General features: G+C 41.8%; 1 pseudogene; it reads right to left on the bottom strand.

The window, feature by feature from the left end:
* Window positions 1-4,394: 4,394 nt before the first annotated feature.
* LOC124109147 (U6 spliceosomal RNA) lies at window positions 4,395-4,488 on the bottom strand (annotated as a pseudogene).
* Window positions 4,489-11,830: the final 7,342 nt, after the last annotated feature.

Below are 11,830 nucleotides of genomic sequence, written 5' to 3'. Positions count from 1 at the left end.
GAGATGTAACTCTGGTAGAGTGCTTGTCTAGCATGAAAGAGGCCCCGAATTCACCAGAAAATAAACAACAGCAACACAACCAAACTGCCTGGGCATCAGTGGCTGGCTGGCATAATACACTTGGATCTTTTCTTTCTCTCTTTGTCTTTTTTTGCATGCCAGGGTCACCAGGTTGGCAAAATGGTGGTTATGACCAACATGGTTATAGTCATAGTCAAGTTAGATACCTGCACAGGCAGACCATTATCACACCCTGGTGTCCGGCACATGAATATGTTTTTATAGTTGATTGGTTCAAATCAGGATCCACCTAAAGTGAACACATCGCACTGGTGGATGAGTCTCTTTGGTTCCTCTCAATCAAGCCTGTGTGAGCCTGGAAGTTTGGGGATGATACAGAAGGGAGAGAGGGCTCCCCTGCACTACAGTGTAATATTGGACTCCCAGCAGGTGGTGCTGGAGTTCTTCTGATGTAGTTTGAAAATAGTTCATTTAAAAAAGAAAATAATTCCATTGCTTACATCCTGAGTATAGATAATCTGATAATTTGATCCTTAGGATAACCCCAGGAAGTAGCAATTATACCCATCTTACAGATGAAGAAACCGAGTCTAAGGGAGGCTTTCCAAATAAGTACAAGTCAGGATTTCACTTACCTCATTTCACCCACATCTGTTTCTCCTCTGGAATTTCTGTTGACTCAGGACAAGCAGCGGTACCAGATGCCACCACCAACAGAACCAACAGAGCTCTCTTGCTGACGGATCCCATTCAGGGAACTTTTGAGAGTGAAAAGAGGAATACATTTGACGGTGTTGTGACAACAGGAGTAAACTGCACACACCAGGTGTCACAGAGCAGTGATGAGAAGCATTTTCTCTAACTGCTTCAGATATCCACAGCCCTCTTCATTTCTGTATGGGTTCATCTTGACATGACTGCAGCCATTTTGAGCCATAACCACCATGGCTGTCCTCAAAGAAACTCCAGTTGGTTTTTGCTGAATAGTTTTCCAGCCAATTAAAAATAGACAAAGCCAATGGAGTGTCATTTAGAGCTTTACAACTAGACCCTGGCACCAGGATTGTGCCTGACTTTGATATCAACTTAGGATAAACCAAGTATATTCTGTCTGGGATGAAGTCACTTTTTGTCTTAATCAATATATATGCCCCTCTTCCTGACCCAAATTGTGGGACTCCAACTAGTCTTGCTGCTGCCCAGGATCATGTTTCTGTCAGTAAGTCTCCCAATAAATTGTACTCTGTGCAATTCTGGTCTGTCTTCTTCTTTATTTTGAGATACGGTCTCTCTAAATCAGGCTGACCTTGAACTTGTGATCATCCTGTCTCAGCCTCCCAAGTAGCTGTGATTATAGGTATGTGCCCTGGCACCTAGCTCCCAAACCAGTTTTTGAGGTTTCATTGTCCTTTCCACACCCACCCCTCAAGGCTGACACCCCATTTCTAGGGCCAGTCTGGGTTTAATTACAGCAACAGAAATGCCACGAGCTAGATTATTGGAATTCAACTTCATGTACTTGTGGAAGGAGCTTGAGAAGTAAAGGTCCGAAATGAGGAGTTTGAGGATCAGAAGTACACCAACCGGGCTGGGGATATGATTCAAGTGGTAGCGTGCTTGCCTGGCAAATAGCGCGGGGTGCTGGGTTCGATCCTCAGCACCACATAAAAATAAAATAAAGATGTTGTGTCCACCGAAAACTAAAAAAATAAATAAATATTAAAGTACACCAACCCACCAGTCTGGGAAGCTGAAGTGGGCTATGCAGGGAGAGCTGGTGTCTCTGTGTGACCACAGCCAAGCATTTGGTGATAGACCTGAAGCTGTCTGTAAAAGGGAAATTGGATATGGAACAGAAGAGAATGAGAACAAACTCACTGGCATTTAACCATGAAGATCTTCACAGTATAATGGCTACACTTCCTTGTGTTGTTATTATATGCAAGTTCCTCTGTTGACCAACTGGAGGAGATTATGGGGACTGTACTTGACAACAGTGATTCAGCACAAAGAGAAGCTTCCCCTCACCAGGAGAAGTGACGCATACCTGCGATTCTAGCTGCTTGAGGGGATAAGGCAGGAGAATAGCAAGTTCAAGGCCACCCTGAGCAGTTTAGGGAGACCCTGTCTCAAAATAAAAAAGAAAATGGGCTGAGGGTATAGGTCACTGGTTGGGCACTTCCTATTAGAAAAATGGGAACTGTTATGTCAGACCTCCTCCAGCCACAATTAACTATAACCCCTTAAAGGAACTGTTGTTTCAAGACCATGTCATAACTCTCTCATGACCATCACTGAAACCATATCTCGGCCATCCCTTGTGACTAAGTCATCACAACCCTCACAATGAGAACCTGCTGAGGGTTATACCAAGGCCAACAGACTATTTAAGAGGGTATAAGAAACTAAGGTAAGAACAATGGGACCTAATCCCTAAAGCCCAGACTCTCTAAGAGCTGTGCTGTCCTCTCTCAGAGCTGCTCTGCCCCATTAGGTCCCTATACTGTGCATCTTTATCTCACTCCAATAAACTCCTGCCTGTTACTCTGTACAACTTGCTTAAAATCCTCCACGTGTGGGCTGGGGATGTGGCTCAAGCCGTAGCCACTCGCCTGGCATGCCTGCGGCCCAGGTTCGATCCTCAGCACCACATACAAACAAAGACGTTGTGTCTGCCGAAAACTAAAAAATAAATATTAAAATTTTCTCGAAGGGAGGGAGGGAGGGAGGAAGGAAGGAAGGAATGAATCCTCCATGTGGGGCTGTCTTCCTTCTGGAGATACTCTATATTCTCCCTTGAATGGGTATTCCTTGTGTTTTACTCCCAGATTGTGTTTTACTCTGGAGATTGCCCCTACTTTCCCTTGACCTAAATAAACCTGTCTATGCCTTTGGAGATAAAGAAGAAAAATCCTTTTGGGGGAATTGCAAGAATTTGACTCTGTGAACACCCCACCCCCACCCCCTGCCCTGTGGTCACTTTGGCTTCTGAAGGTCTCCTCTATAGTACATAGTACTGAAAGAAACTTTCCTTTATCCAGCTACATAATTACTTTGAAGCTTTCGCTGTTTACATTTAGAACTCTGGTCTATAAATTTTTTTGGGGGGGGCTGGGGATGTGGCTCAAGCGGTCGCGCGCTCGCCTGGCATGCGTGCAGCCCGCGTTCAATCCTCAGCACCACATACAAACAAAGATGTTGTGTCCGCCGAAAACTGAAAAATAAATATTAAAAAAATTCTTTAAAAAAAAATTTGGGGGGGGGGTTACTGGGGATTGAGCTTAGGGTCCTTCAGCCACTGAGTCACATCCCCAGCCCTATTTTGTAGACAGGGTCTAATGAATTTCTTAGTGCCTCACTTTTGCTGAGGCTGGCTTTGAACTTGTGATCCTCCTGTCTCAGCCTTCGAAGCCAGCCAGGATTATAGATGTGCACCACCATACCCAGCTTATAAATGTTTTATCTTTTACCAAATAACTACCCATTCACTAAAATTTAAGTATTTCCCTACTGACTTAAGATGCACCTTTATCATATACTAAATTTGCATATGCATCTTGTTTATTTCTAAATTTCCTGTCCTACTCAGAACAAAGGAAGAACCACATGATCATCTCAACAGATTGTGGCAGGGCAGGAGAGGATTTGACAAAACCCAATATTCTAGCTGGGTGCAGTAGCACACGTCTTTAATTGTAGCTACTCAGGAGGCTGAGGCAGGAGGATTGAAAGTCTGAGGCCAGCCTCAACAATTCAGTGAGACCCTATCTCAAAATAAAATTTTAAAAAAGGATGCAGGGGGGTAGTTCAGTGATAGAGCACCCCTAGGTTCAATCCCCAGTGTCCCCCAACCACATAACCAACTTTTTCATGATTAAAAAAAAAAAACAAAACACTGTGCAAAATAGAAATAGGAAGCCGGGAGCAGTTGCGCACGCCTAAAATACCAGTGGTTTGGGAGGCTGAGGCCAAAGTATCACCAGTTCAAAGCCAGCCTAAGCAATGGCAAGGCACTAAGCAACTCAGTGAGACCCTGTCTTTAAATAAACTACAAAAAAAATAGGGCTGGGAGTGTGGCTTAGTGGTCAACTGCCCCTGAGTTCAATCCCTAGTACCAAAAAAAAAAAAAAAAGAGCAAATTCTTCATCTGATATAGTACATCAACAACAACAAAAAACCCACAGGTTAACATTATACTTAGTGGTAAAAGAAAAAAGCTTTCCTCCTAAATTCAGGAACACTGCAGGGAGTGCCTGCTCTTGCCACTTCTCCCCACCTCATATTGGTGCATTATGGGTGTACACAGAGGTGGGATTTGTGTGATGTATCCGAACAGGCATACACTATAGCAATACAATTTGTACAATATCATTGAAAATATGGAACATTTCATAAATTTGCATGTCATTCTTGCACAAGGACCATGCTAATCTATTGTTTCAATTTTAGTTTAAGTAAGCCGCTTACCACTCCTTCTACCCCCATCTCCCCAGCACTGGGGATTAGATCTGGGATGCTCTTAACACTGAGCTACATTCCTAGCCCTTTTATAGTTTTTATTTATTTATTTATTTATTTATTTATTGTGCAGGGATTGAACTCAGGGCCTTGTCCATGGGAGGCATGTACTCTACCAACTGAGCTAGGGTCTTGCTAAGTTGTCCAGGTTGGCCTTGAACTTCTGATTCTTCTGCCTCAGTCTGCCAAGTCATTAGGATTACAGGTGTGTGCCACTATGCCTGGCTCTTGCCACTCCTATTCAGCATTGTACCAGAAAGTTTAGCTAGGGTAATAAGATATTAATATGAAATTTAAAAATCAGTCATATTGAGTAGAATAATTAAAACTACCTCTATTTGAAGAGGACATGATTTTTTTGGGGGGAGGGGTACCAGGGATTGAACTCAGGGGCACTCAACCAATGAGCCACCTCCACAGCCCTATTTTGTATTTTATTAGAGACAGGGTCTCACTGAGTTGCTTAGCGCCTCCTGTTGCCTAGGCTGGCTTTGAACTCGAAAACCTCCTGTCTCAGCCTCCAGAGTTGCTGGGATTACAGGTGTGCATCACCACACCTGGCAGGACATGATCTTGTATATTTAAAAAAAAAAAAAAAAACTATAGAACCAATTAAAAAACTATTAAAACTGATAAATAAGATTACAGGAAAAAAAGATCAATATACAAAAATCAATTGGATTTCTATACACTAGCAATTAACAGTGCAAAAATGATTAAAAAAACAAGTCCACTTAGAATAAAAATAATAAAATCTTAAGAACTTAATAAAAGAAATACAAGATGTAGAACACCAAAACCCACAAAACATTATTGAAAGAAATTAAAGCTCTAAATAATGGAAAACCATTCTGTGTTCATGGATCTTTAATGTTATTAAGATGGTAATACTCTTCATATAGACCTACAGATTCAATGTAATCTTTGTCAAAATCCCATCTAGTTTATTTGTTCAGTTTTGACAAGCTAATCCTGATATTCAGTGGAAATTCAAGGAACCCAGAATAACAAACATATTTAATAAGAACAAAGTTTGAAGCCCCACACACTATGATTTCCAAATTTGCTGTAAAATTACAGAAGTGAATATAAATGTGATTCTGGTAGAAGGTCAGCCATGGAGATCAATGAAATAAAATAGAGTCCATAGAAAACATCCATACATTTCTGACCAACTGATTTTTAAACTTTTTTTCTTTTTAATTGTGGTAAGGTAAGGTACATATAACATAAAAATTTACCATCATTCCCCCCTTTTTATAATGAGGATTGAATCAGGGGAGTTTAACTACAGAGCCACACCTCCAGTTCTTTCATTCATTCATTTTTAAATCTTGAGACAAGTTCTCACTAAATTGCTGAGACTGGCTTTGAACTTGCAATTTCTCCTCAGTCTCCTGAGCCTCTGGGATTACAGGGATGCACTACTGTGCCCAGCTTTTTAAAAAAGAATTATTTTGGGGGATGGGTACCAGGGATTGAACTCAAAGGCACTTGACCACAAAGCCAAATCCCTAGCCCTATTTTGTATTTTATTTAGAGACAGAGTCTCACTGAGTTGTTTAGTGCTTCGCTTTTGCTGAGGCTGCTTTTGAACTGGTGATTCTCTGGTGTTAGCCTCTCGCCACCATGCCAGGCCAATTTCCATAATTTTTTCTTTTTTTTTAGGTGTAGATGGACACAATACAATGCCTTTTCACAATGCCTTTATTTTTATGTGGTGCTGAGGATCAGAACCCCCCCACCCCAGGCAAGCGCTCTACCTGAGCCACAATCCCAGCTCAATTTCCATAATTCTTTTAAAAAGAATTTCTGTTTTGCAGTGCTAGGGACTGAACCAGGACCAAGGGCATGCTTGGGAAGCACTCTTAACACTGAGCTGCATCCCTAGCTCAGGTAAAACTGGAACTCTACACACACTAAACAATAATTTGCCATTCTCCTTTTCCTACAGTCTCTGGCAATTTATTAAGTAGAACTTTGCAGTATGTGTCTTTTCTTAATATATTTATTTTTAGTTGGACACAATACCTTTGTTTACTTTTATGTGGTGCTGAGGATGGAACCCAGGGCCTCCCACGTGCCAGGCAAGCGCTTTACCGCTGAGCCACTACCCCAGCCCAGTATTTGTCTTTTTTGTGACCACTCTGTTCACTCCGGCCTAATATCTTCAAAGTTCATCAATGCTGTAGCACATTGCAGAGTTTCCTTCCTTTTAAAGGCTGAATAATATTCCATTATATGTATATACCACATTTTGCTTATCTATTCTCCCATTGACAGCCATTTGGGTTAATTCCACGTTCTAGCTACTTTAAATAATGCTATGAACATGGGTATACAAATGTCTCTTGGGCACCATACATTCAGGAATTCTTTGGGTCATATACCCAGAAGCAGAATTGCTGATCATTGATAACTCCAATCCTGACACTAAGAAGCCCACAGGCTCGAGACCTGGCCTTTCCCCGCTGGCAGCAGCTAAGGCTATTGGCTCCGTCCTTCCCACCATACACGAGCAGCGGCAGCGACCTTCGGGGTGAAGAGGGAGGTGCCGCGACTCCAAGCCACCTCTTCCGGGTCGATCCGCGGCGCTGGCGCCCGTGGCCGCCCACGGAGCATGCGCCCTGCTCGGATAGGCCGCGCACTCAGCTCTGGCCGCCATCTTGAGTGAGGGCAGGGCCGGATGCTGGGTCCTTCCCGGCTTTGGCTGAGTCTCACTTCACCCCTTATCCGCGAACGGATCCTTTCTGTGTTCACTCAGCGGTGAATAGAAGTGGCACCCTGATTCACAGGAAAAAGATGCCAGTGAGAAGCGGGTTCATTTTGTATTTTGCCAGGAAGTAAAATGGAGGCTGTTGCGACAAGGCGGTTGTCTGCAGACCTGCCTTCTCGCTCAGAGCCCGGGAAAATACATAATTCGAGAGAGACGCTTCGGGGAGCTTTGCGGGCTTGTTCTTGGTGCCGATTCCCATTCGCACCTGCACTTTTTCCCAGTGCATGCCTGGTTGTTCCTAGGGTTTCCTCACGTATTTTTGTTTCAAAGGAAACTTTCCTAATGAAGCTTGCGTGCCTATTCTATCTAAATTGCCAACACTCCCTAGTGCCCTTCTCCATCCTACTTTCTTCTTCGTGCTTATAACCATTTCACCTGCTAAATATACTAGTTTTCTCTGTTTCTCGCCAACTGGGACGCAAGCTCCATGAAGGCAAGCACTGTTTTGTCCACTGCTGCAGTTCCTAAAACAATGCCTCCCAATGGGCTAAGGAAAAATCTTTCCAGCACAAGTTAAATTTTTTTCCCCAGTCTTAGATTTTCCCTTTCCTTTCCTCTTGCCTGATTAAACTGCAAGTAAGTGCTTCACCACTTCCAAGTCCCATCCCATGGGAAAGGTCATACCTGAATTGATGAGAGAACAGCACGTAGCAAAAATTGGCCATAACAAAAGCCGAACATGGATCAACAGGGTTTTTTGGATCATTTGTTTTCTTTTAGGTTCTCAGGGTCTGGAAACTCACTGACCTTCACAGAGATAAGATAAACAACTCTGCTGACCATCCGTCTGGGACCTGTGCTCCTTCCCTTGCAAAAAATCATGGGAAAAGTTCACTCCTTCCCTTACAAAAAATCATGGGAAAAGTTTGATGTAGGGACTGAGGAAATAGTTCAGTTGGTAGAGTGCTTGCCTAGCATGCACAAAGTCCTGGGTTCAATCACCAGCAAAACACATACACACACACACACACACAGAGTAAGGCCTGGCCCCCAGCTGGTAGGCTTAACAGGAGGTGGGGGAAACTTCTGGAGGTGGGTCACAGGGGGTTGTGTGCCCTGGACTCCCTTCTCTCCCTTTCACTCCTCCGCATCCCCTTTTCCTCTCCGGCTCCCCACCACAATGTCCTTTTTCAACAAAGGCCCAAAGGGAAGGGCCAAGTGATCACGGACTGAAACCATGAGCCAAAATACATCTTTCCTTCTTTTAAGTTGTTTATGTCACAATGATAAAAAGCTAACAGATGGTCAAGCAGCCTACTGGGCTCCCTACAAAGAAACCCTGACATCAGGAAGCTAGGAAGCACGTGGTTGAGCATTTATCTAGTGTGCCTGATTCCTGGGTTCCCTTTCTCAGCATGGAAACACTGCGTTTATATAAGGAAAGAAGTGGAGAAAAAGAAGACCTTTTTTGGATTCAGCAACAGAAGGAGCTCAACAAAGAATATAATGACGGAGCCAGGTATGGTGAAACACGACTGTAATTGTAGCTACTTTGGGAAGCTGAAGCAGGAGGATCGGAAGTTCAAGTTCTTGGCCAGTCTCAGCAACTTAGTGAGACCTTGTCTCAAAATTTGAAAAATGGCTAGGGATGGAATTTAGCGGTAGAGCATCTCTGGGTTCAATCCCAGTATAGGGGCTGTGTGTGTGTGTGTATACAAATGTCACCCTTGATTGAAAGTTAAATCCTAGTTAATTTTAAAGTATTAATACTTGAATTGTCTTTAGTTGATAATTTCTAAAATATTGGAAAAGTTTCCCCTGTGTATCTGCACAAACCTAGATCTCCGAACTCCAGATGGTGCCTTAAGAAAAATTTGTAGGGCCAGGTATGGTGGTGCAGGACTCTAGTCTCACCTAATGGGGAGGCTGAGGTGGGAGAATTTTGTGAGCTTACAAATTCAAGACCAGCTTGGGCCGCATAGTCTTAATTCTCAAGGAAAAAAAAAAAAACAGACATTAAGAATAATTTACACAAATTCACCAAATTTTTTCACAGATTAGATGTATTGATGCACTATTTCAGGCAATATTGTTTTGCATGTTCCCTTACATATAACAGTCAGAATTACAACAAATCTCATCCTTCTAAATGATTTAGTTTGGTATCACCATGGAGAAACAAAATTGGAAGAAGTGCTAGTTATGATACCAATTAATTCTAACCAAAATTTAAGAAAGAGTCTCCATTTATGAGAATGAAATCATGTACCATATCATGATGAAAAGCTAACACAGATGGTGTGCTGGTGTAAATTAGCATTGTCACAATCATGTACTTGGAACCAAATAATTTTATTTATTTATTTTTTTAGTGACCACTTAAAATTTAACATAATTATTACCAAGAAGGAAAAAACTGCCCGATGTGGTGGCACATGCCTGTAATCCCAGCAACTCCGGAGGCTGAGGCACAGAGGATTGCAAATTCAAATCTCAACAACTCAGTGAGACCCTGTCCTAAAATAAAAACTAAAAATGGATGAGGACATGACTCAGTGGTAAAGATCCCCTGGGTTCAATCCTTGGTACCAAAAAAAAAGGAAAAAGAAACTATTGGCATAAAATGTTTTGTGAAAAACTGTGAAACCTTAGAATTTCCAATACTGGGAGATGAGTACTTATTAAATAGCTAATTATGGGCTATTAGTCAAACATTAACAATGATAAAGCAACATGTATAATATATAAAGCAAAATCAAACCTTCACTATGATTTATGTGTGTACATAGTTCATATGCATATGAACAAAGACTGCAAGGAAAGGAGGAACACTTGAAAAGCAAGTTCTTGTGATTGTGGATGGACTTTCTAGTTTTACCAATATATTGGTTGTTCATTTCTTCATCAGTCATTTCCATCAGCTACTTAGCTAGTTGTAAATGTTAAACTCAGGGGTCTGGGGATGTAGCTCAGTGGTAAGGCACATGCTTACCTGTGTGAGGCCCTGGTTCCATGCCTCCTTTCCCCCAAAAAAAATAGTGTTAAAAGTTTCAAGACAGGTTCTGTGGCTTGAGTAGCTTGTGCAACACAGTAAGATCCCTTCAGAAAAATAATTCTCAACTAATTCAGAATCATACCAGTTATCTCTATTTTAAATTTAAAAATTTAGGGAGTAGTGTTTTTCTTCAATCCCTAGGTTGCAAACCTTCAAACTAGCATTAATTATTTTAAAAGTTTCTTTGTACTGTTTAAGTGAATATCTGAAACGAGAAAGGTTTATTTTTAAGTATTTTTAAAAACAGATACAACTTTTTTTTTTATACCTTTATTTATTCATTTTTATGTGGTGCCAAGGATAGAATCCAGTGTCTCACACATGCTAGGCAAGTGCTCTATCACTGAGCCACAACACCCCCCCACCCCCACCACCCGGTGAGAAAGGTTTAATTATAAGAAATTCGTATTCGGGGCTGGGGCTGTAGCTCAGTGGCAGAGCACTTTCCTGGCATGTGTGAGACACTGGGCTCGATCCTCGGCAACACATAAAAATGAATAAATAAAATAAATATACGCTGTCCATCTACAACCACAAAAAACAAATTAAAAATATAAAAATTCCAGACATTTAAAAAAAAAAAAAAGAAATTTGTATTCAGAGAGGTCCAGTCTCCTCTTGTCAGTAATCAATGTCTGAAGGAAATAATCACAACCTGGATAAACATATAAGCTTATAAATATGCAAGTTACAATATGCATTCCCCCTTTACTTTGGCTCTGGGGATTGAACCCAGGGGTGCTTTACACACTAAGCCACATCTCCAGTCCTTTTTATTTTTTGAGTCTTGCTAAATTGCCAAGCCTGGTCTGGAACATGTGGTCTTCCCGTCTCAGCCTCTTGAGTTGCTGGGATTTATTTATAGATGTGCACCACCACACCCAGATACATCTCCTTTTTAACCTCTCCCTAACCCTTTTTGGAACTGGAGATCAAACCCAGGACTTTGCCACTGAACTATATCCCAGCCCAAAATCCCCTTATTTTTGACAGGCGTAGAGGTGCACACCTGTAATCCCAGGGGCTCTAGAGGCTGAGACAAAAGGATCCCAAGTTCAAGGACAGCCTCAGCAATTTAGTGAAACCCCTAAGCAACTTAGTGAGAGATTCTCAAAATAAAAAACAAAAAGGGCTGGGGATGTAGCACAGTGGTAAAGCAATGTTGGGTTAAAGCTCCTGTACCAAAAGTAAACAAAAGACAAAATCCCCTTATTTTTGGTGCTGGGCATTGAACCTAGAAGTTCCCATGTGCTAGGGAAGTGCTCTACCACTGAGCTACACACCCATAGTTGCTCTTTTCCTTTAAACAAAGTCAACCAGATTCGATTCCAGGGTAAACGAGATTTGTGGGTTTGGGAGCCTACAAAAACCAAATGTGTTTTGGTTCCTTAAATAGATGTGTTGATGTATGATCACTCATTTAGTCAGGTAAGAGTATCCAGATTTCATATTCCATGCTTATTTATTTTGAAGGACTATTTTTCTGTAGTTCACTGATTATCCTGGTACTTCCCAGTGAT

The sequence above is a fragment of the Marmota monax genome, unplaced genomic scaffold (genome assembly GCF_021218885.2).
Source record: "Marmota monax isolate L192 unplaced genomic scaffold, Marmota_monax_Labrador192_F-V1.1 WCK01_AAM20220418_F8-fsc00199, whole genome shotgun sequence".
Lineage (NCBI taxonomy): Eukaryota > Metazoa > Chordata > Mammalia > Rodentia > Sciuridae > Marmota > Marmota monax.
Note: the sequence above shows the minus strand (reverse complement) of the source record. Positions and strands in the feature narration are given on the sequence as shown.